The 27,864-nt window shown below is 31.1% G+C and overlaps 1 long non-coding RNA gene across 1 annotated transcript; it reads left to right on the top strand.

The window, feature by feature from the left end:
- The first annotated feature begins 10,731 nt into the window (after positions 1-10,731).
- Positions 10,732-14,450, top strand: LOC126908876 (uncharacterized). The gene is made up of 11 exons (XR_007704863.1): positions 10,732-10,767; positions 11,602-11,628; positions 11,869-11,895; positions 12,355-12,381; positions 12,458-12,484; positions 12,709-12,729; positions 13,030-13,056; positions 13,471-13,497; positions 13,573-13,599; positions 14,031-14,057; positions 14,326-14,450. It is a non-coding gene; the product is annotated as an uncharacterized LOC126908876 (long non-coding RNA).
- Positions 14,451-27,864: the final 13,414 nt, after the last annotated feature.

Raw genomic sequence — 27,864 nt, 5'->3', positions numbered from 1 at the left:
CGACAAAACTTCTGCCGGCTTACATTAGATTCAATATGTCCTCGCTGCGCTGGTTCGTGTCCACCGTCCACCAGACTGTGGAGTGTCGTTGAAATCCCCGGACGGCCTAACCTCCTCGTCCTCAGTCTTGAGGAGACGGACACGAGGAGTCCGGCGATTGGCAAGCTGAGCGGCGTGTAGCAGCTCAAGACATTGATGCCATCTATACTCGCTACTACGTAACAGTCACCCGCTCGATGACCGCGACCGAGAAGCCGCGTTCCATCACGCCGATTGCAGCTCTACCGAACCTATCCAAGAATCAACCGGCATACGGGTCCGAGAAGATGCACACATAAGTGTCCTTCTCATATGCCACCCGTCGGACTAGGTCCAAGGGTAGCGCCTGCTATATCTAGTGTTGAGATATCTACGTCAGATAGAGTGTGCTAGGGACTCGCCTTCCAATAAGCTGTAGTGCGTCGCGTCTCGCTTAGGTGAATTGTACACGCAGCGTAGTTCCAAGCGACTTCCGGTTTTGTTAGAGAGTTGTGTCCTAGGAGTACGTCACAGTACAGATTCTCCTTAATAACAGCCGTAGAATTAATGTTTGCTATAAAATTAGTGGTGCTGAGAGTGGGCAATGTTTTGCCGTCTGCTATAGTCTAACCACGTGTGTTGGTCCGTTGTACACAATTCCAAATTTGTGGGATATTGCTCGAGTGTTATATAACTGCGCTTGTGAGTCAAGTAAAAAAGCCGTTATAAAATTCCATTTCCATGGCAGGATTAATAATTTTACGCACACGTATTTGTGCGGCAATACTCAAGATGTTAGCGGTTCGGACAGGGGCGTTGAAACGATGTGTTCGCCGGTGGTATTAATTTCCATAAACACGTAGTACGTTCCTGCCGCATTCTCCTCCCCCATGGTGATCAACCCGTCGTTGGTCTGTCTCGCGCCGTAATCGTTACCTATTGAATCTATAATTGTATGACAAGTATTTTCAATAACATTATGTTCCTCACTGTGGATAAATGAAGACCACTATAATGACAGTGGGGTGTAATCCCAGTAACGCACTCCCATCTCAATGTGTACTAAACATGATTAGAAGTGCTTTTTGAAGCATAAACAATCAAAATTTGCATGGAAAAATATTTTAAAAAATCAGTCTTCAATTCACTACCATGATATATTCAAAAGAATTACTTTTACACAATTAAAATTTTGTATTTATAAGTTTGTAAGAAAAAAATAAATATAAAATATTTTGTTTTTTAGTTAATGACATACGCGTAGCAATAAGAAGTAAATAATAATTTAATGGATTTATATACACTGAATAATTCTGAAAATATTTTATTCTAACCTATTTATTATTTAGATATCAATATAATAAGAAATAATATTGGTAAGAGGAGAAAATATTATTAATAAATAAAGAATTTGTTATTTAAATCTAAAAGAATTAGCGTATATTAAATATACACTGACTTTTTATACTTTAAATTTTATAAATGATTATTTTAAAGTAGCCAGTATTTCGAAAAATTTTCAAAATCTATGAATGAGAAATGTTGTCAATATACAAAATTCTTTATATATAAATTACTTTTTATGCAGGTTTTTAATGAGATATTCAAACAAATATATTTATACATTTAAAATTTTGAACATATAAGATCGTACATATAATACTAAACATATATTGTAATTCTTTTAGTAAATATGGAGTATCGATCTATAAGAGGTAAATAGTATTTAAATATATATATATATAACTAAATACTAGATTTTACTAATAGTATATTTTTTTAACATATTTATTATTTAGAAATCAATATGACTTTAGATAATACTGGTAAAAAGAGGAAAATTTATTATTATTTATAGAATTATATATATATATATATATATTAGAATGTTTTATATTATAAGTTAATATAGCATATCTATTTTACCTATTCATTAGTATTATATAGAATAGGTTTTAACTTAGCTTGTTTTTGTGTTATGTTTCATACTTTTTTAGATGACAATTCTGTAGTTACGAGTAAGAAATTAATTAAAGAACTTTAAATACTATGTAATAAATTTTGTTCAATTTTTATGGCGAAGATGAGAAATTAAATATATAAAAACACACATTATTTCATAACATTTAAGATTTATTCATTAAACTATTGATTTTCCTGATCTTCTAATTCGAATACTACTTAATTTTCCCGCAGAAATGATCCGCTAAGTATTCTGAATATTCTATAATAATATTATACAAAAATTACTTTTTAGAATGTTTTTCCATGAAAAAAACATTCTAAAAAAACATACAACAAAAATTAAAATATTGAACGTATAAGTTCAAAAAATAATGATATATATTTTTATTTTATAAATAAAAATGGACAGTGGGATTACGGCATAGTATGGATGTAGCATAGTTGGGTCCAGTGTAGATTTAATCTGACAGTGATTAAATTCACTGTCATAATAAACGCTTCGATGCAAATCTGTAGATAGTGTATAATTTTTAAAAAAATGGTAGATTAATCCAAAAGCTTCATCATCTCTTATTTCCTTACATATACTCATTACAAGTTTTATAATTTATAAGTGAAATATATGATTATATATATATATATATAATATATAAAGAGAAATGGTTAAATATAAATGGAAAAACTCAACCCAACCGATATAAAAAAAAGTATAACTTTTTAAAAAAATGTATGAATCAATACTATATTTTCATGAGAAGTAATATTTCATTTGACATACTTTTTTTTAAAATCGGATTATTTTCCTATATACGGGATGGGGGTTCAAATCTGAATAATACATATAAAAAATGTTCCGGAGAGCCTGACACTTCATTATGGAAAAAAAATTTTTTTATTTTGTCTTCACAGTGAAAACAGATTAAAAAAAAATAGGATTATTGTAAAATTAATAGATTTTACATTTTTAACTTTATAATGTTATAAATTATTGAAAATTTTATGGATCATTATATTATATTTTAATAGAAGTACAATTTATATTTATATATTATTAAAATATATAAATTTATTTATATATTACACTTAATAAATCATAAAACTTATAATCAGATTATAAACTAGGAAGTAGGATTTCATATAGCTTTTGAAATAATCCATTAATTTTTTTAAATTAAACATTATCAATAAATTTACATTGAAGGGCATTTATGATAGTGATTTTAATGACTGTAAAATGTCATCAATACTGGACGCAACTATGACAGGTCATCATTATGCTGGATTTTTTTTTATTAAATTTGATATCGATTTTTACCATGAAGACAAATAAAAGTTCGAAATTTCTAACCATAATAATTTATTTTACATAAGCTTTAAATTAAGATATAAATAAAAATTTCAGTATTTTCTATATGCATTTTTAAGTTTTGATCCCCTGCTATATTAAGGTAATTTATTATAAAATAATTATAATGATTCAAAATTTTTTTTAAAAAGTTATGTCAACATGAAGTTAAAAAATGTAAAATATAAAATCGAGAATTTTAACACAAAAATAGTATACGGTAGCTATTTTAATCATGAAGACAAGATAAAGTCTTAATTTTTTTTTCCATAATAAAGTATAGTACATAAGTTTTAATTTAAGTTATATATAAAAGTGTCCTTATTTCCAGAACACTTTTAAAAGTTAAGTTGAAAAAGATAATTTTTGTAAAAAAGTTGTCATTTGAAATTCTCCCCTGTTGCCAGATAAAGGGATAAATTTATAAAAAGTTATGGAATTGTTAAGAAAATAATTTAAAAAATGTCGAAAATTTAAGATTTTTAAATTTGTAATTTGTTTGGAGAATTCCCCCATTTAATGGGAACGAGGGAAATTTTTTTAATTTTTGAGGGTAGTGTCTTTAACAATTAAAGGTTACATATATAAAAAAAAATCGAATTAATTGGACGAAACGAACAATTTGTAATTTTCATGGCGCATTGAAAAATTAACAAGAAAAGGGTGGCCAGCCAACCTACTCTGCGAGACAATGTATTGTCGGACCACATTACGATTTTAAAGAGAAATTAAATTTTGTATATTAAAACAATTAAAAAAAATATAATATTAATAAATTTTAAAGTTGATGTCCATTAAGTCGTTGATAATAGATGTACACCAGAGCCACGCGACAGTTGTCACATAAACATATAGATCAAGGATGACCTTATACAAGGCCGTTGCCCGTACCTTAAAAACTAGGGGAGTTGATTTTTGAAAGGAAGAAAAAAATACACCAGTCCATTGAAGATGGAACACGCAAAAAAAAGAAAAAATGATGGTTAAGTTAAATTAAGGGGACTTTATTAAGTAAACAAAAAAAAACAAAAAAAAATTAAGTTAACACGAGGCAAAAAACCGAATGGTCAAAAAACCTAGTTTACAAATTAAAGGGGAGCAGAGAGAAAAAATACTAGTTACACCTACACTTTTATTATTATAGAATACGATGAACGTCTTCGGGTACCCACCGGCTATTAATCGCGGCATTACCGCTAAGCACGGTAGGTATACGCCCCAAGTAATCGACTGGTTTTAAGCAGTTAGACTTAGCTTGCAAGACGTTGGGACACCCCGGAATAAAATGCACTATGTCACCACATTGTACCAATAATATATACATATCACTCATAAAATATAATATAAAACCTATAAAACAATCACAAAAAAAATCTAGATATAACATGCCAGGTGGTCTTGTAACACGCCTGCCATGTTGCGGGACCTAAATAAAAAAAAGAAGGGCACCTAAAAAAAATTAAATAAAATAAAAAAAAAATCGCCAGACGTGACACGGCGCATTAATAGTAAAAAAACAAATTCGGGCTCAAAACATTAAAACAAAACTAATACATTACCAGCCCCTAAGGACTAAAGAAACTTTAGGTAGGTTTAGCCAACGCCAATAAAAAAAAATTTCATTATACAAATTATAGTAGCGGACACTCACAAAAAAAAATATATAAAATTAAAATGTTGTAGCGTACACAATAAAAAACTCACGCTCTGGACGGGAAATAGTGCGACCAGTTCCGACTATGGCTATTCCCCGACAAAACTTCTGCCGTTTGACCCGGCGGTCCGTTGCCGACAACACGACTAGCCTTTAGAGTGGGGTCAACAAATTTTAATACTCAGTGCCGGAAATCCAAAAGGAAATGTGGAGAGCGGAACCAAGGCACGGTCGCCACCTGGGGACGGCGGTGGGACACCACCCACAGGGGGGGCTGTGTGACACAGGGACTGTTTCAGACACCTGTATCACACCCAGCACAGCGTGCTTTCTTAGGCGTCAACATCAGTTTATCTGAATGGCTGACAATAGAATTCAATTCACGCAAATAAACCTGCATCACAGTAAAGGGGCCAGTAGTGTATTACTAAGGACCCTAACTGAGAGGCATACAACACCCTTACAAATAGCACTTATTCAGGAACCATGGATAAATGGGGACCAGATTAAGGGGCTAAATCTAAGGGATTTTAAACTGTTTCATAAACAAGCAGATAAACCAAGAACTTGCATTTTGGTTAATAATAAAGTTAAAGCCAGCCTGATACTTAATCTATCAAGTGCAGACTTGACTATTATTAGAGTAACACTAAATGATGGTAAAAATATCATAGTAGCTTCAGGATACTTACCATATGAGGTCACAGACCCAGGTAGGGACCTAACTATGCTCTTTAATTATTGCAAAAATGAAAAATTAGAACTAATCCTAGGTATGGATGCTAATGCACACCACACTATTTGGGGGAGCAGTAACATCAACCAAAGAGGAGAGGTTATAATGGATCTATTGCTGACTACAGACCTAAGTATACTGAACAGAGGTAGTGAACCTACTTTTGTTATCAGGAACAGGCAGGAAGTCATTGATCTAACAGTTTGTTCAAAAGGGTTACTTCAAAAGATAAAAGGGTGGAAAGTGTCCTCCGAACCTTCTCTTTCTGATCATAGGCACTTACGATTCACTTTGGAAATTAACAAAGTTGAGACGGAGTACTATAGGAACCCGAAAAGAACAAACTGGGACAAATACAGGGCAGATCTCTCTCGTGACCTGATTAACCTACAGTTTAGATTGGGGTCGAGACAGAGTACTGAAAGGGCTGTAAATATGCTACAGGACTCCATTGTCTCAGCTTACAAAGAAAACTGTCCTTTAATAGAAAGGAAAGGTACAGGGCAGGGTGTAGCTTGGTGGAATGCTAACCTGTCTAAATTAAGAAAGAGTTCACGTAAGCTCTTAAATAAAGCAATGAAATCAGGTTTGGAACAACACTGGGAATCCTATAAGGACGCCCAAAGGAACTACAAATCTGCATTGAAAAAGTCCAAAAGAGAAAGCTGGAAGAAGTTCTGTGGGGATATACAACAACTCCCTATAGCAACTAGACTTCTGCGATCACTAAGGAATGGACCAAACAAAACTGTCGAGGCAATACTACTGCCAGACGGAATGTTCACCAATAATGATAATGAAACATTATCACATTTGATGAACACACATTTTCCTGACTCTACAATTAACAACAGAGAACAGGAACATGATGCACAGGACAAACGTGTGACCTGTGCTGATTGGAGACTAACCAGGAAAGTGATAACCCCAAGTGGAATAAGATGGGCAATAAAAGCCTTTGGCAGTTTTAAAGCTGCAGGCTGTGACGAAATTTTCCCTGCACTTCTGCAAGAAGGGTTAGAGATAATCGTCCCCCATCTCTGCAAAATATTTAGGGCATGCCTTGCCTATGGTTATCAACCAGAAAGCTGGCGTAAGGTTAGGGTAGTGTTTATACCCAAACCTAACCGCACTAACTATTATGAAGCAAAATCCTACAGACCAATAAGTCTTACTTCTTTTCTTCTTAAGACTATGGAGAAACTTATTGATAGGTACATCAAGGAGGGGCCTCTTAAGGAGAACCCTTTACATGAAAACCAACATGCGTATCAAACGGGGAAATCTACTGATACAGCTCTACACTGCTTAACTACTAAGATAGGGAAAGCTGTAGAGAATAAAATGTATGCAGTAGGTATATTCCTGGACATCGAAGGGGCTTTTGACAATACTCCCTTCGATGCTATGTGTGAATCTGCACAACAGCGTGGAATAGAACCACTTATTATTAAGTGGATAGAATCCATGCTTAAGGAACGCTCCATTTTGGGACAGCTCAATGAGACCAAAGTAATCAAGAGTGTCAAACAGGGATGCCCACAAGGCGGGGTTCTATCCCCCTTGCTATGGTGTCTAGTATTGGACTCGCTTATTAGAGAGTTAAACAAATATTGTTATACACAAGCCTATGCGGATGACTTGGTTATAACAGTGGTGGGTAAATTCCCAGACACTATTATTGACTTAGCACAACAGAGACTTAACACTATACAGATATGGTGTAGTAAGTACGGTCTATCTGTTAATCCAAATAAAGCAGAGGTTGTTATGTTCACTAGAAAGAGAATAGGACTAGACAACCTGGACACTCTTACTCTGAATGGACAAGAAATTAGCTTAAAATCAGAAGTAAAATACTTAGGTATTATCTTGGATAGTAAGCTAAAATGGAAATCACATGTTGAGTCAAGAATCAAAAAAGCAATGACCACATTGTGGACTTGCAGCAGAGCCTTGGGAAAGACATGGGGTCTTAAACCAAGAGTTATGTATTGGTTGTACACGTCAGTGATTAAACCTATGATATTGTACGGTGCCCTGGTCTGGTGGACCAGAACAGCACTCATTACAGCTAGGAAAGAACTTAGTCGCATACAGAGAATGGCTGCTATTGCCATCACTGGAGCATTAAGAACTACACCAACGGTCGCATTAGAGGCACTAATTGGATTGCCTCCTCTGCATCTAGAGGTGAAAGCTCACGCCAAAGCTACAGCACTAAGATTCCACAACTTAGGTATGTGGACTTTGGAGAGTGATACAACAGAACATGGTAAAATACTAAAAGAGATAGACAAGGGCTTTTTAGAATACCCCTTGGACTATATCAAACCGGTTCTTAAGAATAACATTCCCTACAAAGTGGAGATCACTACACGTATAGAATGGAATATTAACCACCTGACTGACAAAGGAGGATTTGTGATATATACAGATGGATCCAAAAAATCAGGAAAGGTAGGTGCTGGAATTTGGGGCTTAAAGCCACGAATAAATGTCAGTATGTCATTGGGCACAACACCCTCTGTTTTCCAAGCAGAGGTGATGGCGATACTGGTAGGGGCTCAGAACCTGCTGGTATACAAAAATAGGAAGATAACTATCTTAAGTGATAGTCAAGCGGCTTTGAAAGCACTCTGTAACGATCAGGTGAATTCAAAGCTGGTCCTCGAATGCAGGGAAACTTTAGAATCACTATCGAGGTTCAACAAAGTTACACTAGCGTGGGTACCAGGACACAACGGTGTCACTGGAAATGAGAATGCTGACTTTCTAGCCAGGAAAGGAGCAGAGAACACCTATGTTGGACCAGAACCAGTGGTAGGGCTCACTGAGCAATCGCTCAAAGCGTTACCCAAGAATTGGTGCAGAGAACAACACAGGAAAATCTGGAAGTACTTGGTAGTACCTAGACAATCTAAAATGTTTATCAAGACCCCTGGTTTATTGCTGGGTGATCTTAATAGCATGACTAGACATCAAATAAGCACCCTGACTGGTCTACTGACAGGACATGGTCACCTGCTTAAGCATCTTAACGCAATGGGGGTATCGGAATCACCATTGTGCAGAAAATGTGGAGTAGAAGAGGAAGACTCATTTCACATCATGTGCGAATGTGAAGCCTTGTCCACACTAAGATCAAACTACTTGAATAAACCATTTCCTGAAAAAGAGGATATTAAAAACCTAAAACCCAGGGAGATACTTAATTTCGCCAGAAAGACAGGACTCTTTGGTCATCTCTAGAGGTGACTTTATGGTTGGTAATGTATTAACACTTTGGTGATAACACTTAGGTGGGTAAACCGAATCAAGACAATTCGGTATGAGGTGCGCACAATGGACCAACAGGTCTGAGTGCATGGGCATTATGTCTACCTCAATAATAACTAAAACTAAAACTAAAACCATGATAATACGACGGTTGAATCGGTCCACGCATAAATTTCTGAAATATCAGTATCTAAACAGTTTTTTACGCCATTCAACGTTGTAGCAAGTAATAACGCAGCACATAATTCAAGGCGTGGTACCGTAATTTGGCACTTACTGGTTTTAATTGCCGCTGCCTTTGTCTTACATGTAACAAAATTTATCTTAACATGACCGGGATGTCTACTATCCGCAAATAAACAACGGCCACGTAAACACGTAATGAAAAATTTGAGAATCCTACTAATTCTATTTTTGAATATGTGCGTATGTCAATATGTCGAGGTAACCTGATTTGGTCGATAAATGGCAATTCTATTACGAACTGATTCCATGACGTATTTAACTCCTCTAGATGACTGTCCCAATCAAGACCCGATTGCCATTACGTTCGCATGAATGACTTTGCCCATGAAAGTGTAGGTCTGAGCGTACCTATAGGATTGATAAGTCTGGCGATTGTAGAAAGTACCTTGGGTTTCGTATAAGGATAATCGGGTTGAAATTTAGTATGATAAGCAAACATATCCGATGTAGGATTCCAATGCATACCTAATACTTTTACAGATGTATCAGTATTCTTTGGGTCGAAAAATAACAGTTCAGAGTGATCAGTACACTTTACTTGCCGAAGTATTTGAGACAAATTACTTGTCGACTTTTTTAGAGATCAGCCACGTGTCTTTAATAGCCTAATCAAATCGCTCTGAATTTTTAATAATTCATCCAAAGTGTCAGCGCCGATCACAATATCGTCGACGTACGTGGATTTAGTCACTACACCTTTTGCAGTAAGTAAACCAGATCCATTTTGAGCGTCTAGTTCATGTAAGCATTTTATAGCGAGGTATAGAGCTGAAGTATCCAACAATTACATGTCATTTAAGAGTATTTTATTTATGATGATGATATTATTAAAGTTAACTTTTTTTTACGTATACTTTTGATGTCATTTCCTTAATATTTATCTAAACATTTATTTTATTTGGTATAAGGTTTTCATCGTGTTTTTGTATGTTAAAATTCAAAATTATTTGCTTCAAAAATATTTTGATTTGTACTGAAGTAAATTTTTTTTACTATCTCTGGATAACCTATTCATCAGCGGAATGATAACTTAAAATGAAGTATTATAAATAATAATTATTTAATTATTTAACACCCTGATGACATAAATGCAACATACAGTATCATAAGAATAACTAAATAGTTATTCAATTTCTAATAATATATGTAAACATCTCATTCACAAAATATTTACGGATTCTGGGTATCCATAATCACATTAATACATAGTATTCACACTAAAAGATTTAAATTAAAATTTATTTATTTTAAATGTTTATTACGTTTAAACGTTCTACGCATTGTTGTTCTAATTATAATGTTATTAGTGAATCATTTAAATCATTATAATTTGTTATATTATTACTTTTATCTAGTTATCATAGATAGTTCAAAAACAGCAAAAGTTGCTAATTTTTCCTACATACAATTTTAAAATAAAATGTTGAAAATAACATATATATATACTATAAAAAATATTGTTTTATGTTATTAATAAAATATTGTATTTTTTAGGTGTATTCGGTTTTCCAAGGGTTAATGATTGTAAGTAAAATTACGTATCTTTATATTCTATGACATGTTTATATAAGGAGAAATATTTTAAACTGTTGACAAATAGACATTTAAAATGAGAAGAATATTATACAATTTTATTTGATATCTGATAATTACTATCACAACACATTGCTTAGTGATTGTCCATAGTGAAATTACGAAAAAAAGTTGGGGTAGTGAGAAACCAGCTCCTTAATGTTTCCCACGTCATTTGATTATATAGTAAACATTAATTTGTAAAAATGTACTCCTTGAAAACATTTTTTTGCAACAATTTATATAGGTTTGCGGTTTGTACATAGAAATCCTACTTTATTCTTTAACTACGACTGTTTATAATAAACAAATAAAATGAGTCCTAAAGTCAATTTTATTTCAATTTGAAATTATTATATAAACTAAATCTGTGTTTATAGATTGTAGGCATTGGTTGGTGGCACTGGCCACAACCCTTATCTTTATTATGTTATGATATATATTATGCAATGTTAATATTACTATTACGAAATTATTATTATGACGTTGATGTTAATTTTTTTATGAAAATACAATTATGTTTTTTTAAGAGTTTTTAAAGAACCAACTAGTTTTATTTTTTTTATATGTTCACCTTTCACATTTATCTGTTCCTCATTTAATATACCATATTATATGGCCTCCTACAAGATGTCAGAATTTTCAAAACATTTTTAAATTTTAAATTTTAAAAATGAAAAATGTTATATATGTGCATTAATCATCTTTGAGCATGCGTATCATAGGATATTAAAAAAATACGTTTATGCATTTTAAAATTTTCTATAAATATTGTATTTTTTTTAGCAAGTAACTTGTCCGCAAATGATACAAGTAATAATACATATTAATTAGTTTAAGTTATTTAAAAATTAAAAATTTTGATCTAGTTATCTAAATTATATAGTTATTATATCGCTAAAAATATTTTTGCCCTGAAGTACTATAGTTATAGTACTAAGATATAACTGGAAATAAACACTGTATAATTGTGTTTATTGATATAAAAAATAGAATTAACACGCTTAGGATATGATTGAACAACGCTATTTCAAGTTTTATGCTTTTATTTAGATGCCAATATAACTCCTCAAGAAACACGTAAGTGATTGAGTAAAGAACTTTAAATTTTACATTAAACAATTTTTTTTACTATTTTCTATGAACAAAATCAGAATTTTATTATATAAAAATATATATTATTTCATGTCATTTAAGATGAATACATTTTAGGAAGATGGTATTACTGAGGTTATAACAGTTTTTAAAGAACATCTATGAAGTTATATATACTTGATAATATTAACAAATAATGAAGAAAATGATTTATTTCTGTTTGATTTTATTATACTTTATGTCAAAATTACACTGACTGTGTAATAAAATTGTGTGTATATAAATAATATCATCTTGGTGTATGACAATTTTTGGATAATTTCCAACAGCGTAATATATAGAGATCCCTATACTTACTTTTTGGGGAGTTTTGTAATAGATTATTAAAAAAATTTTATTTATATAAATTCGTAAAAATAAAATTAAAAATAATTTTTTTTTTAGGTAATGACTGGCTCACAAATTTAAGAAGTAAATAATATTATGATTGATTTATATTCACTGGATATTAATAATAATACATTATTTTAATTTATTTGATATTTAGATTTCTATTCTGAATTTTATAATCGAGGTAAGAAGGAATCAACATACATAAAATTTGTTATTTATCTTAATATCACTTCGGGAGGCTACTTTTTCTTATATCAATTTAAAAATATAATGTTTGTTAATGACAGAATTATGTTTTATGAAATATAGTTTTACGTTATTAATAATTATCTCATTTATATTTATTTATAAGATAGCTTATTATAGGTTATAAATAGTTAATTCAAGATTAATATATTTGTTTAGTTTTTCATCCTCAAATTTCAAGTAAGTACTTAATTAAGCAACTAATATTATTAGTAATAAAATTATATTTAAATGCAATAAATTATTACATTTTTAAATTTAACTCGTTAATATAAAAATAGAGGTAATTCGATACCAGATCCTCAATCTTTTCCACATCATTTGATTATAGAGTAAACACTAATTTGTAAAAATAATCTCCTTGAAAACATTTATTTGCAACAATTCATCTAGCTTTGCAATTTGTACATTAATCTGGGTTATTTAAAAAAATACGTTTATGCATTTAAAATTTTTTCTACATATAATGTATTTTTTTAGCAAGTAACTTGTCCGCAGATGATACAAGTAATAATGAATATTAATTAGATTAAATAATTTATAAATTAATACATTATGATACATCTAGTTAATATATTCGTTATATATTACTAAAAATATTTTTGCCCTCATTGTTCTTGAAAACCACTATAGTTTAAGCGTACCTGTTTTGAAAGACATCACTGGCAATAAACACTGGTAACTTGTGTATAATGATGTTAAAACTAGATATAACATACACAGAATATGTTTGAACAGCGCTAATTCAAGTGCTATACTTTTATTTAAAAACCAATATGACTCCTTAAAATATAAGTCAGTACTTAACTGAATAATTTTAAATTGTACATATAATATTTTTCTATAAATATCATATTGAGTAGATTTATCATAAAATATTAAAAAAAAATAAATTTAAACATATAAAATGTTTTACAACAGATAACATTACGACTTCAGATCATACTGGTAAGAAAGGGAAATGCGATTAAGATGTAAAAAATAGGTTTGAAAATTACTAATTCAATGTTCTCATTTTTTTAGATGCAAATACAACTCCTCTAGATACAAGTGTGTACTTAAGTGATAATATTGAAATATTTATATAATAAAATATTTAATTATGATATTAAAATATTTTTGAACTATTGAATAATACTATTGATTTTCTTGCATTTCTGTCTGTATACCGTTTAGTGTACCGTTAAAAATTTTAATTTCCTTTATTTTTATTAATTTTAATATGCACGCTCTTTGAAAGGATTGTGCATGTTCCTCCCAATAGAACACTTTCAAACAAATTAGACAATGCTTATTTTTCATTTGATTTACTAGCCGTAGTATTCAGCTTTTATAATATTAATTTTTTTCTTATTTTTTATACTATAATATTTAAAATCGTATTTATTGATAATGTTAATTTTTTATAAAATCGTATTTTTTATTTATATTACATAGGATAAGTTTAAAATCGCTAATTTAATGTTTATTAATATCTTTAGATGACAATACGACTTCTCAAGATACAAGTCAGTACCTAACTAAAAAACTTTAAATTATAAATTAAATATATATTTTTTTAATTCGTATTGGAAAAATAAAAATTTTTGAAAATAATTCCATAAAAATATTTAGAATATATTTCATAAGAATATATTCTTCGTGCAGTTAAAAAAAAAATAAAAGTTTTGTTTTGTGTTTATTAATTAAATTTATTGTTTTTTAATATAATATTTATTATCTATTTTACGTTTTGTATTAAAATAATAGTGAACATTTTTTATGTTGTCTGATTAGGTGATGATTAAGAAATACCACTCAAATAGCAAATTAAAAAAGGATAATATTTCATAATTGTACTACTATAATTTTGTAAAAGTTATTTGTGTAATAAGTTTATTTTCACCCACTTTTTAATTAGTTTAAAATAACATTATATTAAATATATTGTATTATTATTAATTAAATAACAATTTAAAAAAAAAATCTTAATAAAATGTTTAAAATTGTTTATCAAGAATTTTATTAAGTATTATAGCAGTAAAATTTTGAAATTGCATAATGGTACTGATGTATAAATAATTAAAAAAAATGATATCAAATAAAAGGTAAATATCTAAGCTTTTAGTATAAATAAAAATTAAGTCGATTTGTTCATTTTTCAAAAAATTATGGAAGTTTTAAGAAAAAAAAGTGAAAAAATTTCGAAAATTAGCGATTTTTAAATTTTGTAATTTTTTTTGATATTTCCCCTATTTGCAGGGAACGAGGGAATTTTTTTCAATTTTTAAGCGTAATGTCTCCAATCTAGATACGATTTGTAATCTTTTGACTTATTTTTGAAAAAAATTGGTTCGATGAGAGCTGAGAAAAAGTGGTAACAGACACAAAAAAAAAAACCCATCATAGTAAAATTAATACATTCTCAGCTTTGCATCGAATCTAAAAAATACAATATATATAGAAAATTTTAAATTCATAAACGTATTTTTTTTAATATTCCATGATACACATGCTCAAAAAGAGTTAATATACATTTATAACATTTTTTATTTTTTTAATTTAAATATTCATTTAAATTTTTATATTCAAACTGACGCGTCTAAGCTTGGTCTTGGTGTTGAAATATTTCAAGTGGATGGTAACAGTCAACGTAACACAATTGCATTTGCGACCCGTGTACTTAATGCTGCGGTTAATATTACTCTATTACTTAAATGAAACTGTTGTCTATTATGTTTCCTTGTACAAAATTTCGTGTATTTTTATTGGAAAATCGTGTGAATGTGATCACAGACCATCAGGTTCTTTTTTTTCTATTAGAATTTCGATTGCGAAACGCTCGACTAACGCGTTGGACTTTAATATTACAAGGGTATGATTTACATATTCTAAGCTAATAAAGTAACATATAAATAATTTTATAGTAGAATTGTTATTAAAATATAATGATTGTAAGTGGGTTATTAATTAGCTCAACACCTCTTATTAGACCTAGTAAATCTTCACTAAAAAAAAGCAACATACAGGGTAAGATTTCAAAAAATACTTACTGATAACACATATATAAATATTAAGCTAAAATCTCCTCAAAATATAGATGATGCGGTAAAAAAGTTATCACAATCGATTCATACCGCTGTCGTTTCTGATACTCCTCCCAATAATAATAAATCTCTTTTCTCATTAATATCCCGACTCATAATCGTACATTAATAACTCAAAAACAACTAGCCAGAAATCTATGGAAGTTAAATCTCTACCCCTCCGATAAAAATAGACCCTTACTACACACCTGAAAAGATTATTTGCAAAATTTAGAAGTGAGTCTAATTTAAATTTAATAGCAACTCTTTCTATACAGCATTGTTCATTATGGAATGCTAATACACAGGTCACTAGAAATAAACCATTTTTCCTCTCTCCCAAGAAAAAGGGCAACTCCTTGTCTGTGAATGATCAAGAAAAAGCATTTATATTCCAAAAACATTTTTGTGAAGTATTCAAACCACATGAGATCATAATTAATAATGAAATTTCAAAAAAAAAAACAGAAAAGATTCTTAATGGTCGACTTCAAATGACCCTCACTCCTAAATTACTTACTCTAGACGAAACTATGCATTGCATATCTACTTTCCCTCCAAAAAAGCCCTCTGGTCTTGATCAAATTACCCGTGAGATAGCAAAATGTCTTCAAAAAAAAAAACACTCATACTATTAACAAATATATTCGGTTCTATTATTCGCTTATCATACTTTCCATTATAATGGAAATCGTCGATAATAATAATAATATTTAAACCTGGTAACACTTATTCTGCAGAAGAATAAATTCTATAATAACTCAAAAAAACACTATACCCCACACTCAATTTGGTTTTGTAGCAGACACTCAACTATTCAACAAATAAACCACTTAACTGACATTATCGCATCTTCACTAAAAAAAAAAAAGGTCTCCTCTGCCGTCTTTTTTGACGTTGCTCAAGATTTCGAGTGAGTTGGCATGACGGTTTTCTTTTAAATTAAAGCTAGTCTTACCACCTTTAATATGCAAAGTTATAGTAAAAGAATAATGTGTATTAAATATAAAGGTGGTAAGGATGAATGGGTATCTCGTGGTTGAACTACACAATATATATATATATATATATATATACATTAGGGTGGTCCTTATTTTTCAACTTTATAAATTCAGAGTCATGAGCACAAAAAATTTCGTTAGGTTCACTGAAAAAATGAAAATGGTAAAATTTAAATACAATAAGTCAACCCCTTCACGTGCCTCAATGGGGTTGAAGTTGTTCAAAAATGGGTTGGATTTTCTTTTATATGAAAAATACATATAGAAAATGTTCCAGAAAAACNTATACGGGTTCAAATCTGAAAAATACATATAGAAAATGTTCCAGAAAAATTGACACTTTATTATTCACAGTGAAAACAGATATCAAAATTAATAAAAAAAACCCAGCACAGGGGGGTCGCGGCACAGTGGAGACGTGGTATAGATGGATCAAGTATAATGATATCTGACAGTGATTAAAATCACTATAAAAAAAAAAATGCTGCGATGCAAATCTTTAGATAGTGTTTAATTTTAAAAAATTGGTGGATTATTCCAAAAGATTCATAAACTGCTAGTTCCTTATTAATATCCTGATTAAGATAAAGTGTGTCGAATGAAAAAAGGAATATTAAAAAATAGTATTTTCCATAAAAAAATTATATTGATCAATACACTTTTGAATAAGTTATAGCATTATAAAGTTAAATATACTATAAAATAAACCATCAATAAAAGACATCATCATGCANAGGGTTATGTTTTCGACTGGATACGTTTTGTGATCTTTTGACGTATTATTAAAAGAAATCGGTTCGGTGAGAGCCTAGAAAAAGTGGTAACAGACACAAAAAAAAAAAAAATACACATTTTAGTAAAACCAATACCTTCTCAGCTTCACATCGAAACTAAAATAGAATTATGGTAAAAAATTATATTTTACATTTTTAACTTTATAATGCTATAAATTTTTGAAAAATGTATGGATCATTATATTTAATTTGATAGTACTATTTATATTTATATATTATTATTAATATATAATAGTATGGTCCTTATATTTCAACTTCATAAATTCAGAGTCGTGGGCTCAAAATTTCGTTAGGTTCATTGAAAAAATGAAACTGGTAAAATTTAAGAACAATAAGTCAACCCTTTCACGTGCCTCAAAGGGGTTGATGTTCTTCAAAAATGGGGTTAATTTTCTTTTTTGAGTGTACGTTCTTTATTTTTGAAGTTTCGCCAAAAATACAAAGAACAATTTTTATATAACTCAATGTGAACAAAAAATAAGGCAATATATTATTTTTTTGTAAAATTAATAGTTTTTCTTAAAAATAAAAAAAATCAGTTTCACTTAATTTTTAAAAAAAATGACATAGTTTTCAGTTATACTTTTCCCGTGTCTTAAATTTCAAATGTACGTAGAAATTGTACAGAAGTAATATTAAAAAACGTAATGTCTTCATAACAAATTTTCTTAGTTATATTAAATAAGAAACACAATAAAATAATAAATGTTTATCACAATAATAGTTTTTCTAATTTAAATATTTTTTATTCAAAATTTCTTGGCTACAACTAGGATACAGCTGATGATATTTTTGAACCACCTAAAATAGTCCAAAGTAAAGGTTATAATACAAATATAGTAATTTAAAATAAAAAATTTTACAGTTTTATTATATAATTTCATACTTGTAATATAAATTGATTTTAATTTTCATCTCTTGTAAATTTTTCGTTGAATTCTGTCGTTTTCTATTTTTATCGAGGATAATACATCTTTGGTGTTATTGTATTCATTAATTATTTCCCATGTGATAAGATTTTCATATAAAATCTTGAATTTTAATCTAAATCACTCGAATAATTTCCATGAATTGTTGCTGAGCAACGAAAAAGGAAGATCTTTTTCTAGAAAATCTGATAAATCTTCATATTGTAACATTAATTTTTTTTTTTGAATCTTCATTTTCTTCTGGCTCTTCACTCGTGCTCTGTTCATAACCTTTTAATATTTTTTTCGCCATTCGCTTTTTAGTATTAATGTCAAGGAGATCGTCAAATAAATAAAACACAGCACACTCATCATTTAAATACCATAAATGGTTTATACATTTTTTTATAACTGCTTCTCCTAGTTTATTTTTACTGTAATTTAATAAATTTTTCAATACACATTAAATCATTTATAGGAGCTATTATAATAATCGCAGCTGAAAACCACATTTTAATATAACATTCAACTACAAAACAACATATATCTTCTAGTGCATTTACTTCTTTTAAAGGCCCAGGTAATTAACTAATTTCTTCAACGTTTTCCTCCATATCAATATCTTCGTCCTCTGAGCTAGAGCTGCTATAATATTGAGCTTCAGCTAAATAATAAAATACTTCGGTGTATAAAAATTGCTTACATATAATGTACTGAAATTATTGTGTAATATTTAATAATTACCTGTACAATTTGCGATTTCTAACTTCTTTTTTTTCTTTCGATCATCTTCTTCTTGTCGAGTAATTTTACGTTTTTAAACACCTATTAACTTCATATCAATACCAAGCATGCACCCTGGGCGGCCATTTTTAAGTTGTAACACTAAAAACTGTTTGTCTTCTTTAATACTCATCATATTTAGAGCTTCGATATGAGAAATGTCAAAGAGGTTGTCTAATTCTTCAGAAAAAATATTATAATGTTGTTCTTGTGTTTTTCTAGATTTAGTTTTGTCCAACTTTCTCCAATTCTTATACAATTTTTTTAATTTAATAACACAGTCTGAAGAATATTGTGTAGGAATATGCGCTTTTCTCCAAAATATTAAACACTCATCTATTACAATTATTATTTTATTGTATTTCTTGTTTTTTTATTATTTAATATAACTAAGAAAATTTGTTAATTTATGAACCAAAAAACATAAATGCAAAAGAAATTTTAAAAATTATTTCTTCTATAACTAAGGATCACCCTTATATATATATATTTATATATTACACTTAATAAATCATAAAACTTATAATCAGAATATAAACTAGGAAATAGAAGATCATGTATCTTTTGGAATAATACATTAATTTTTTTTAATTAAACATTATCTACAAATTTACTTTGAAGGTTTTTCTATGATAGTGATTTTAATAGCTGTCAGATATCATCTATACTGGACCTAACTATGACACGTCACCACTATGCTGGATTTTTTTTTATGAACTTTGATAGACTGTAAATATTTTTATATTATAGTATACATTAATACCTGTTATTTTTATCACTCGACTTTTCTTGGTTTTACTCTTCGTACCGACTATAAAATGTTAATGACTTCTGAAATAGCAGTCCAAAAGATATTATCGACCAGTCATTTAGTTATAAACTCTGTATAGAATAGGTTATATAAATCTAATTCAATGTTTATATACTTGTTTAGATCGGATTCCTCGTGTTGTAAGTAAGTACTTAACTAAAGAACCTTCAATTGTAAATTAGTTAAGGATTATCAAATTAATTTTAATACCTATTAAAAATTGAGAAATTTAATACATAAAAAAACACATCATCACTGTTTGAACAGAACGCCCGATTATAATGTGCGGGTTAGTTAACGTCCGGATGGGTTGTCTAATTATGCCGGAGAAAGAAATAGGTAGTAACTGTAAATAAAATTGAGGATGGTACTTACACTAAATATAATTATAAGAATTACAAGACAAGGAGTTATATATTAAAGTAAAAATATATATATAAACTATTATAGAATTGTGGATTGGGGGGGGGAGAAACTTAATACTAAAATTACCAACAAGGCATCTCTGAACAAAATAGATAAAATATAATATAATAATTACAAACAAATAAAAACTTAACTGTGTAACGTACAATAAATGAATACTTTATATTAAAATGTTGAAGACTACAAGGGTATTCGATACAAACGGAGGCACTTGTTATGCACACGAAGGGCGCTCAATGGCATAGCAATTCTATACCCACGACGAATCACCAGGATGGTTAATTCATAAAGCGACTATGTGCTAGGTGCACCATAGAACCATGTAGCAAGGGCTAGCAATGGTGACAAGAATGCAAAGCTCACAAAAGGGACCGATAATAATTAGGGCAGACACAATAATCACGTACACTAGCATCCAACGTAGTGACAAATCCCTCGCACAACCGGTGGTGGCAGCGCGAGTGGCGCTATCAGTCACAACAAAATCTAAGAAAAAACTCTGTCTTGTGATGCGTATCCAACATACTCCTGACGTTGAAAGCTAAAGCTTTCAAGCCAAACTTATTGACATCCTCAATGAAACAGTGAACTTAAAATCTATTTTAAATTAAAAATAAAAAATATGTATAAATAGTTATATTAAAGGATTATTAAAGAAATCAGGAAATAATAGGATAAATATGAAACATATTAGATGTATTATTTATTCACGGGTAGTTTGAATAGTTTCACTAGCTTCAACGATGACAAGATCTCCAATTTTAATTTTTTCTTCCCCTGTTGTCCATTTAAGTCGGCCTTAAAGTGTCGTTAAATACTCACTTGACCAACGTTTTAAAAACGATTGGTGTATTTGACGAATTAGTTGCCAGCGTGTTAAGCGGTTCATAGGTACTGCAGTAACGTCAGTTTCGGGTAAAGACAGAATAGGTTGTCCTATTAAAGAATGGCCGGGGGTTAATGCATGTAGATCATGAGTAGATCTGCTGAAGCTTGTATCAGAGGACGAGAATTGAGTATACCTTCGATACGAATTACTTACGTTTCCATTTCTTCATAGGTTAGTTCTTGAATACCGATTGAATACATAGGTAAATATTTGAATACTCAACCGATTTTGAAGAATTTCAACCCATTTGAGGCACGTGAAGGGGTTGACTTATTGTACTTAAATTTTATCATTTTTATTTTTTCAGTGAACTTAACAAAATTTTGAGTCAATGACTCTAAATTTCTTAAAAAAAATTTTTCTTCTATAACTAAGGACCACCCTAATATATATTAATACAGATATATAGCTGTTTTGGCACTTAATAGGCACAACGATAGTACAAGAAAAAATATATATATATATATCTACGTTTATATATATTTATTCATTCAAATTACACCTTTGCACAATAGGTTACNATATTTTAATTATTTTAATATGATTATTCTATCTGATCTCTTGGCACATTTGCTCATTGACTATTGGTATATTAATATAAAATATCATTTTCTTCCATTTGGTAATTATATTTGTCATGTTGAGTGTAATAAAACCTCACATGTGTTGGAACAATCTAGACGTGCTTAGCAGTCTCAAGGCTCGGTATAAAAAGCCTAGATCCATATTGACCGATGTCAAGTTATTTATTTGAGCATTAATGCAATGATAACCATTTAATTTTATTCAATATTGAAAAATACACTCCTGGGCCTCGGTCAAATCGAACATAGTCAATACACCAGTGTCAGAGATTATTTTCTCCCTCATTTCCTTTTTATTTTATTTGTCCTTTAGATCATTTAATAATTTGTAATAATTTTTTTTATTTTTATTTTAATTATTTAACGCCAAAAGCAATTTACAGGAATGATATTATGGTAACCATAATATAACAAAAAGAAGAGAAAAAAAATAATGTACATGCATATATGTAAAACATAGAGTAAGAAACTATGACAACAAAATAATGATGGCAATAAATTAAGATTTATAAGATAAATATAATATATAATTAATATAAGATAGTTAAATTTTTATAAAGGTAAATGTGACCAAAAAACTAAGTATTATTGAGAGAGCGTAGCATTCTGTGTATTGGATTATTATTATTATAGGAGGTATGATGAGAGGGAACATGAAAGGGAAAGTGATTTCTAGTGGCATAGGATGGAATACGAAAGGATATAGAAGACAAAAGGTCTGGTGCATCAATTAGACCATTAAGGAGAGTATCGATAAATGAACGATCTACATCAAATCGCCTGGAACTAAGAGTAGGGATATTAAGTGTGGAACGAATGATGGAGTAATCATGAGGGGGTGGGTAATTTTGAGTAAATAAGCGGCGTAAGATAAAAAGCGATTCTGTACCCTTTTAATATGGAGTTGATCTTTAGCTAAATAAGGATGCCACACAACCACTCCGTTTTCTAAAATATAGCGAACGAGTGAAAAATAGAGGGAACGTAAACAATGTGGAGAAGTAAAGAGGTGAGTATGACGTTTTAAAAGTTCTAAAACTTTTAAGGCTTTGCCTACTATAAAGTTAATATGAACGTTAAAAGATAGCGAATGAGTCAGATGGAATCCCAGGTCAGTTACTTGAAATACACGCTCTAACATGGTACTATCTAGTGAGTAGGAGTATAAAATAGAAGCGCGCTTCCTGGTAAATGTCATAATATAACATTTACGTATATTAAGTGAGAGGCCAACCCGATTAATCCAGCAAACAAAGGAATTAAGATCTGCTTGCAATAACAAACAATCAGAGGGAAAAATACTTTTGTAAAAATTTTCATGTCATCTGCAAATAAGAGGACTCAGGAATTAGAAAGGTAATTATTATTAGAATTTACATAAAGAATAAACTACAGAGGACTGAGGTGTCCACCTTGGGGGTCTCCCAAAGGAACTTCAATAATGTTGGACCTAGCACCATTGACAAAAACATATTGTTTTCTTGATGCAAAGTAGGACTCTAACCAGGAAAGTAAGGGGTCACCAATACCAAGAATTTTAAGCTCAGATACAAGTAGACGATGGTCAATTGTATCAAAAGCTTTTTTGAAGTCCATAAAGACAGCATCAACTTGATAATCTTTTCTGAAGTTGTTTAAAATCAAATTTGTGAAGGACAAATTGCAGGATACGGTAGATTTACCTGGACGGAAGCCATGTTGTTCATCAATGATGATATGTTTAAGACTTCTCTTTATACTGGAATAGACCAGAGATTCTAATAATTTGGCAATATGAGGCAGGATGGAAATTGGCTGGTAATTAGAGACAAGACCCGGATCACCAAATTTCGATATAGGGGTGATGGAACAAGTCTTCCATACTCAAGGACATATACCTTCATCTAGAGAACGCCTGAAAAGCAAAAATATAGGGTATAATAGAGAAAGACGGCAGTTATATAATAATTGTGCTGAGATACCGTCAGGACCATTCGATACATTGTTTTTTAGAGAACCCAACAGAGTTTGGATGTCATCGATACAAAAAAGACAATTTGCAGGTAGATTATAAGAATAGGTGGGATAAATAGTCGGATCAGAAATAGAAGAAAGAGAGGTTTTATAAACAGAAGAAAAGTGGTTCGAAAATAGATTAGCGGATTCGGTAGGTGAGGAAGAGGTTACACCATTGTGATACACAAATAAAGGAATGGAAGAGTGTTTATTAAGATCTTTGGTAAATTTCCAAAATTTAGAAGGATTAAGAGTAAGTATTTTTTGAGTGTAATTGATGTAGGACTGGTAATTTAGCTTGGAAATATCCTTGCATTTAACTCTAAACTCTGAAAAAATTAAATAATCATTGGATGTTTTGATCGCTTAAAATTAAAATGAGCTTGTTTTTTTGAAAAATAAGTCTTTTTAGAGCGGGTGTTACCCAATGAAGGGGCTTGGGAGTTTTAAAGATTTTATTAGGAACAAAAAGATTAATGGAATTTAAGATTGTATCATTAAAAACAGAGGCAGCATCATTGATTGAGTAAAGAGAGAAGGTAGCCTCCCAGTTGAAGGAATTAAAGAATTGAGATATACTAGTATTATCGGCGCATTTAAAATCTTTGTAAGTGTGTGTATTATCAGTGTAGGAAGTTGTATGAAAAGGAAAATTAATATCTAAAGGAGGCTGGTAGGGATTTGGAGATACAAGTGTCTCTGAAGATAAGTTTACTGTGACATTATTAGAATTGGAAAATATAAGGTCAAGAATTGTACCATGATTATTAGGATGGGAGTCATATCAGGGAACAACCAAGTTTCTGTTAGGACTAAAATGTCATACATGTAAAAGAAAGGAATAGAGGTTTTAAGATTTATAAGTTTAGTTTTTAGCACACGTATATTTTGGTAAAAAATATTTAAATTGCTATTATGTATTTTATGGTATCCAAAATTAACATTTTCGGATTTGTTCATTTTATTTATAAATATATTGAATTCTAAAACAAACATATCAAAGGAAGACGTAGCGCCATGACAATTGCGACAGCATTTAATCAATAACTTATCTGTCGATGATTGGTCAACACAGCATCCAGGTAGTAAGGTAGCATCATCAACAGATGACTGAATAGTTGATGAGATAAAAGAATAATTATAACACAAACGATCAAGACAACAATTTAGTTTTTTGGTTGGACCGGTGAGGTACTACCAAAATGAGCTGAACTAGAAGCTAGTACAATAGAAGGAAAGCCATCTCTATACTTAATCATGATGTTGGTCTCACCATTGTTTTTACGACTATCAAATTCATTATATATCCGACGAATAGATTCACGTTCTCTAGATGTTCGATCACGAGTAAAGGATATTGTGTTCATTGAATTATTTGCGATATGACTGCGTTATATACGTAGAAGTCGGATATTAGTTTAATTGCTAGTTCTTTAGATGATAAAAATACCTTAAGTGGGCGAGCTCCCCTATCGTTAGGCCTGCCAAGTCTAATTGATTTTAAACTCAAGGAGTTTGCTGGAAGAAATGGTTGAAGAATTTCAGACAGACGCTAAGAGTCACTCGATATCCGATCAGATGATGAGCTAGAGGAAGAATATTATTGTTAGAGGTATTCCTCTAACAATAATATTACGAGAACATTTTTCCCTTTCCGAGATTTCTCGCAGTATTACTTGGACACTATCATCATTAGAATGAGGACTACATTTGTACGTTTCAATGGAATTTACACGTTTTGTCAGGTCAGCAACATTATTTTTGAGAATAGTATTTTCTGATTTGAGGTCAGCAACGTCATTGTTCTATGAAAATCTTCCAAAGACAGGGAAGTGGAAGAAGATGAAGGCGTTTTAGACGATTTGGCAGACGAATTAGAGGCAGAGCGGGTTAAAATTTGTGAAGATTTAGGTGAATTAGAGGTCATCTTTACTGGAATTATATTGGCGTAAGAAACTCCTGATGTTAGTGAAATGCAACCTAAACTACAGCGATATGTTTTAAAGTAAAGAGTTTGAGTGTGTCAGTTGGCGGACTACCGTTAAAGTCACCAAGATAACAGTTGATAGGAAAAGTGAAATGGATAAGCCATGAGAGATTTCTTGATAACAACAATAAGTACTTACAATTAGTGTAATAGAAATTTTGGTAATTATGAACTAATACCCAAAAAATTGAACTGAATTGACTCACAATGTTAGAGCAAAAGATTGTGAATACAACTGCGAGTTAAAAAATAAAAAAGTACACTTATTTTATTTAATTCAAAAAATGCTAAGAAAAATTTACCAATTTTGTTATCACTATTGACTTATTTTAATTACGACTTGAAATATGTTATATAAAAGAATTTGTAAATTTATTTTATTTTGAACATTTGTAATTTGTAATGGCCATTATTTTATTGTAATTCGGGCATCGTTATTTTATTTAAACTTAAATTTATTATTAGTTTTTTTCATTATATAAAATAAAACAACCCAACCCAACGCCCCATACTACTCATCTACCAGTTTTTAATTTCTTTTCCCTTAGAGTTAAGATAAAAACTTAGTAAATTAGAACAACAGATGTGTCAGTTACATTTAAAATTCCACTGTGCTCCAGTCTGGTAGAGCCTCAGCTAGTGGTGGATCCAACTTCCTTTGGATTTATGTGCTTCATCGGTGAAAACCTCACCGTTAGAAGTCGGTGAACGTCACAACATATTCGGCGGTGGCCTTGTCACGGTGTCAAGGGCAGGGAGACACTCAATGGCAACCGATTGTCATATTTATTATAGGTGGACGGCTGATATCGAAAGAGACGTGGGTGCCTAGAGTGTAGCGTGGTGCAGTGTCAACTCTCCCCATTAAGCCGTCAGTCTATCTCTTGACCCGGTCGACTTTTTTGTGAACAAATTGCCGCAAACATAAATCAGCAGTCATTATTAATAACAATTGTCAACTTACCGTTATTTTTCTTGTGTGAGTATTTGATTTTGCATTTAATACTTACAGTATAAGACCGAAACAGTCAGTCTTGTTGGTATAGAAGAGTGGACCATTCGGTCCGTTTTTTTTCCTTAGTGGACTGAAAAAGGTAAGTCCGGTCATCCTTAACTTACGGATGAAATAAGGACTGTGAATAGGAAAAAGAAAGGAACCGCCTCGCCTGATTATTTGGGACCAGTGATGGTATCTAGAGGAGGATTAGAAGAAGAAGGGGCTGTCAGAAAGTCGTCCACAGCACGGCCAAGGTCATCTACGTCCATGGGGGCTAATCCCGATGTTGGTGGAGACGTTGGCCGTGAGGAGCTTGTGCACCGTGTTGATGGCGCTGGAGCGATCGGCTGACGATTAACGGCCTTTCTTTCATAGTCCATCCGTTCCTTGAATTACCCGGTTGATTCGTTACCTCCGATGTATGTCGGAATGAGCTTTTTGTATTCAGGGTGTGCAGATGGTGGCCGGGTGGCCGAATCCGTCCCGTAGGACGTTCCTGCCACATCGGTCGCTCTGTTCCGAGCGTAAGGAGTAGGTATAAGATGGTCGGTGGACCACTTTGGAAAGAAGGCAGCACCCTCTCCTAGCACAGGCCGCCAGACTACCGATACGGTGGCGAGGGCCTTCCGTGTCTTGCGGTTAGGAGTCACCCGTCCGTCCTTCACCACACGATTGTATATTACACAAGCAATCGTATCCCTTATGAACCAACGTAGTGGAACGTCCCAAGCCGCCTCGGCGGACACTAAAATCGCCGGGGCGAGAGCCTAGCTCCTCACGCTCACGGGGAGCGTCCTCTTACTTTCTGCTGTTGGACATAATGAAAATGAAAATCTTCTTTTATAATTTATACATTGACGACGGCCCGTATTCGAAGCGAAATGTGTACTTTTTGTTAACTATTTTAATTTCAAACATGATACGTGAAGTTTACGTAGGAGGGGTCTGATCCATAATAAAAACAATCATTTCCCACTTTTTCTGCTAATCTAACGGCGCACCAATAATTCAGCGTGAAACCGACACAAAATTTTTTTTTTTTGTTAGATAAATGGTGTGCGTTATAATACACAAC

This window comes from Daktulosphaira vitifoliae, unplaced genomic scaffold (genome assembly GCF_025091365.1).
Source record: "Daktulosphaira vitifoliae isolate Bord-2020 unplaced genomic scaffold, ASM2509136v1 Scaffold_27, whole genome shotgun sequence".
NCBI lineage: Eukaryota > Metazoa > Arthropoda > Insecta > Hemiptera > Phylloxeridae > Daktulosphaira > Daktulosphaira vitifoliae.
This window is presented reverse-complemented; position numbering and strand designations above follow the sequence as displayed.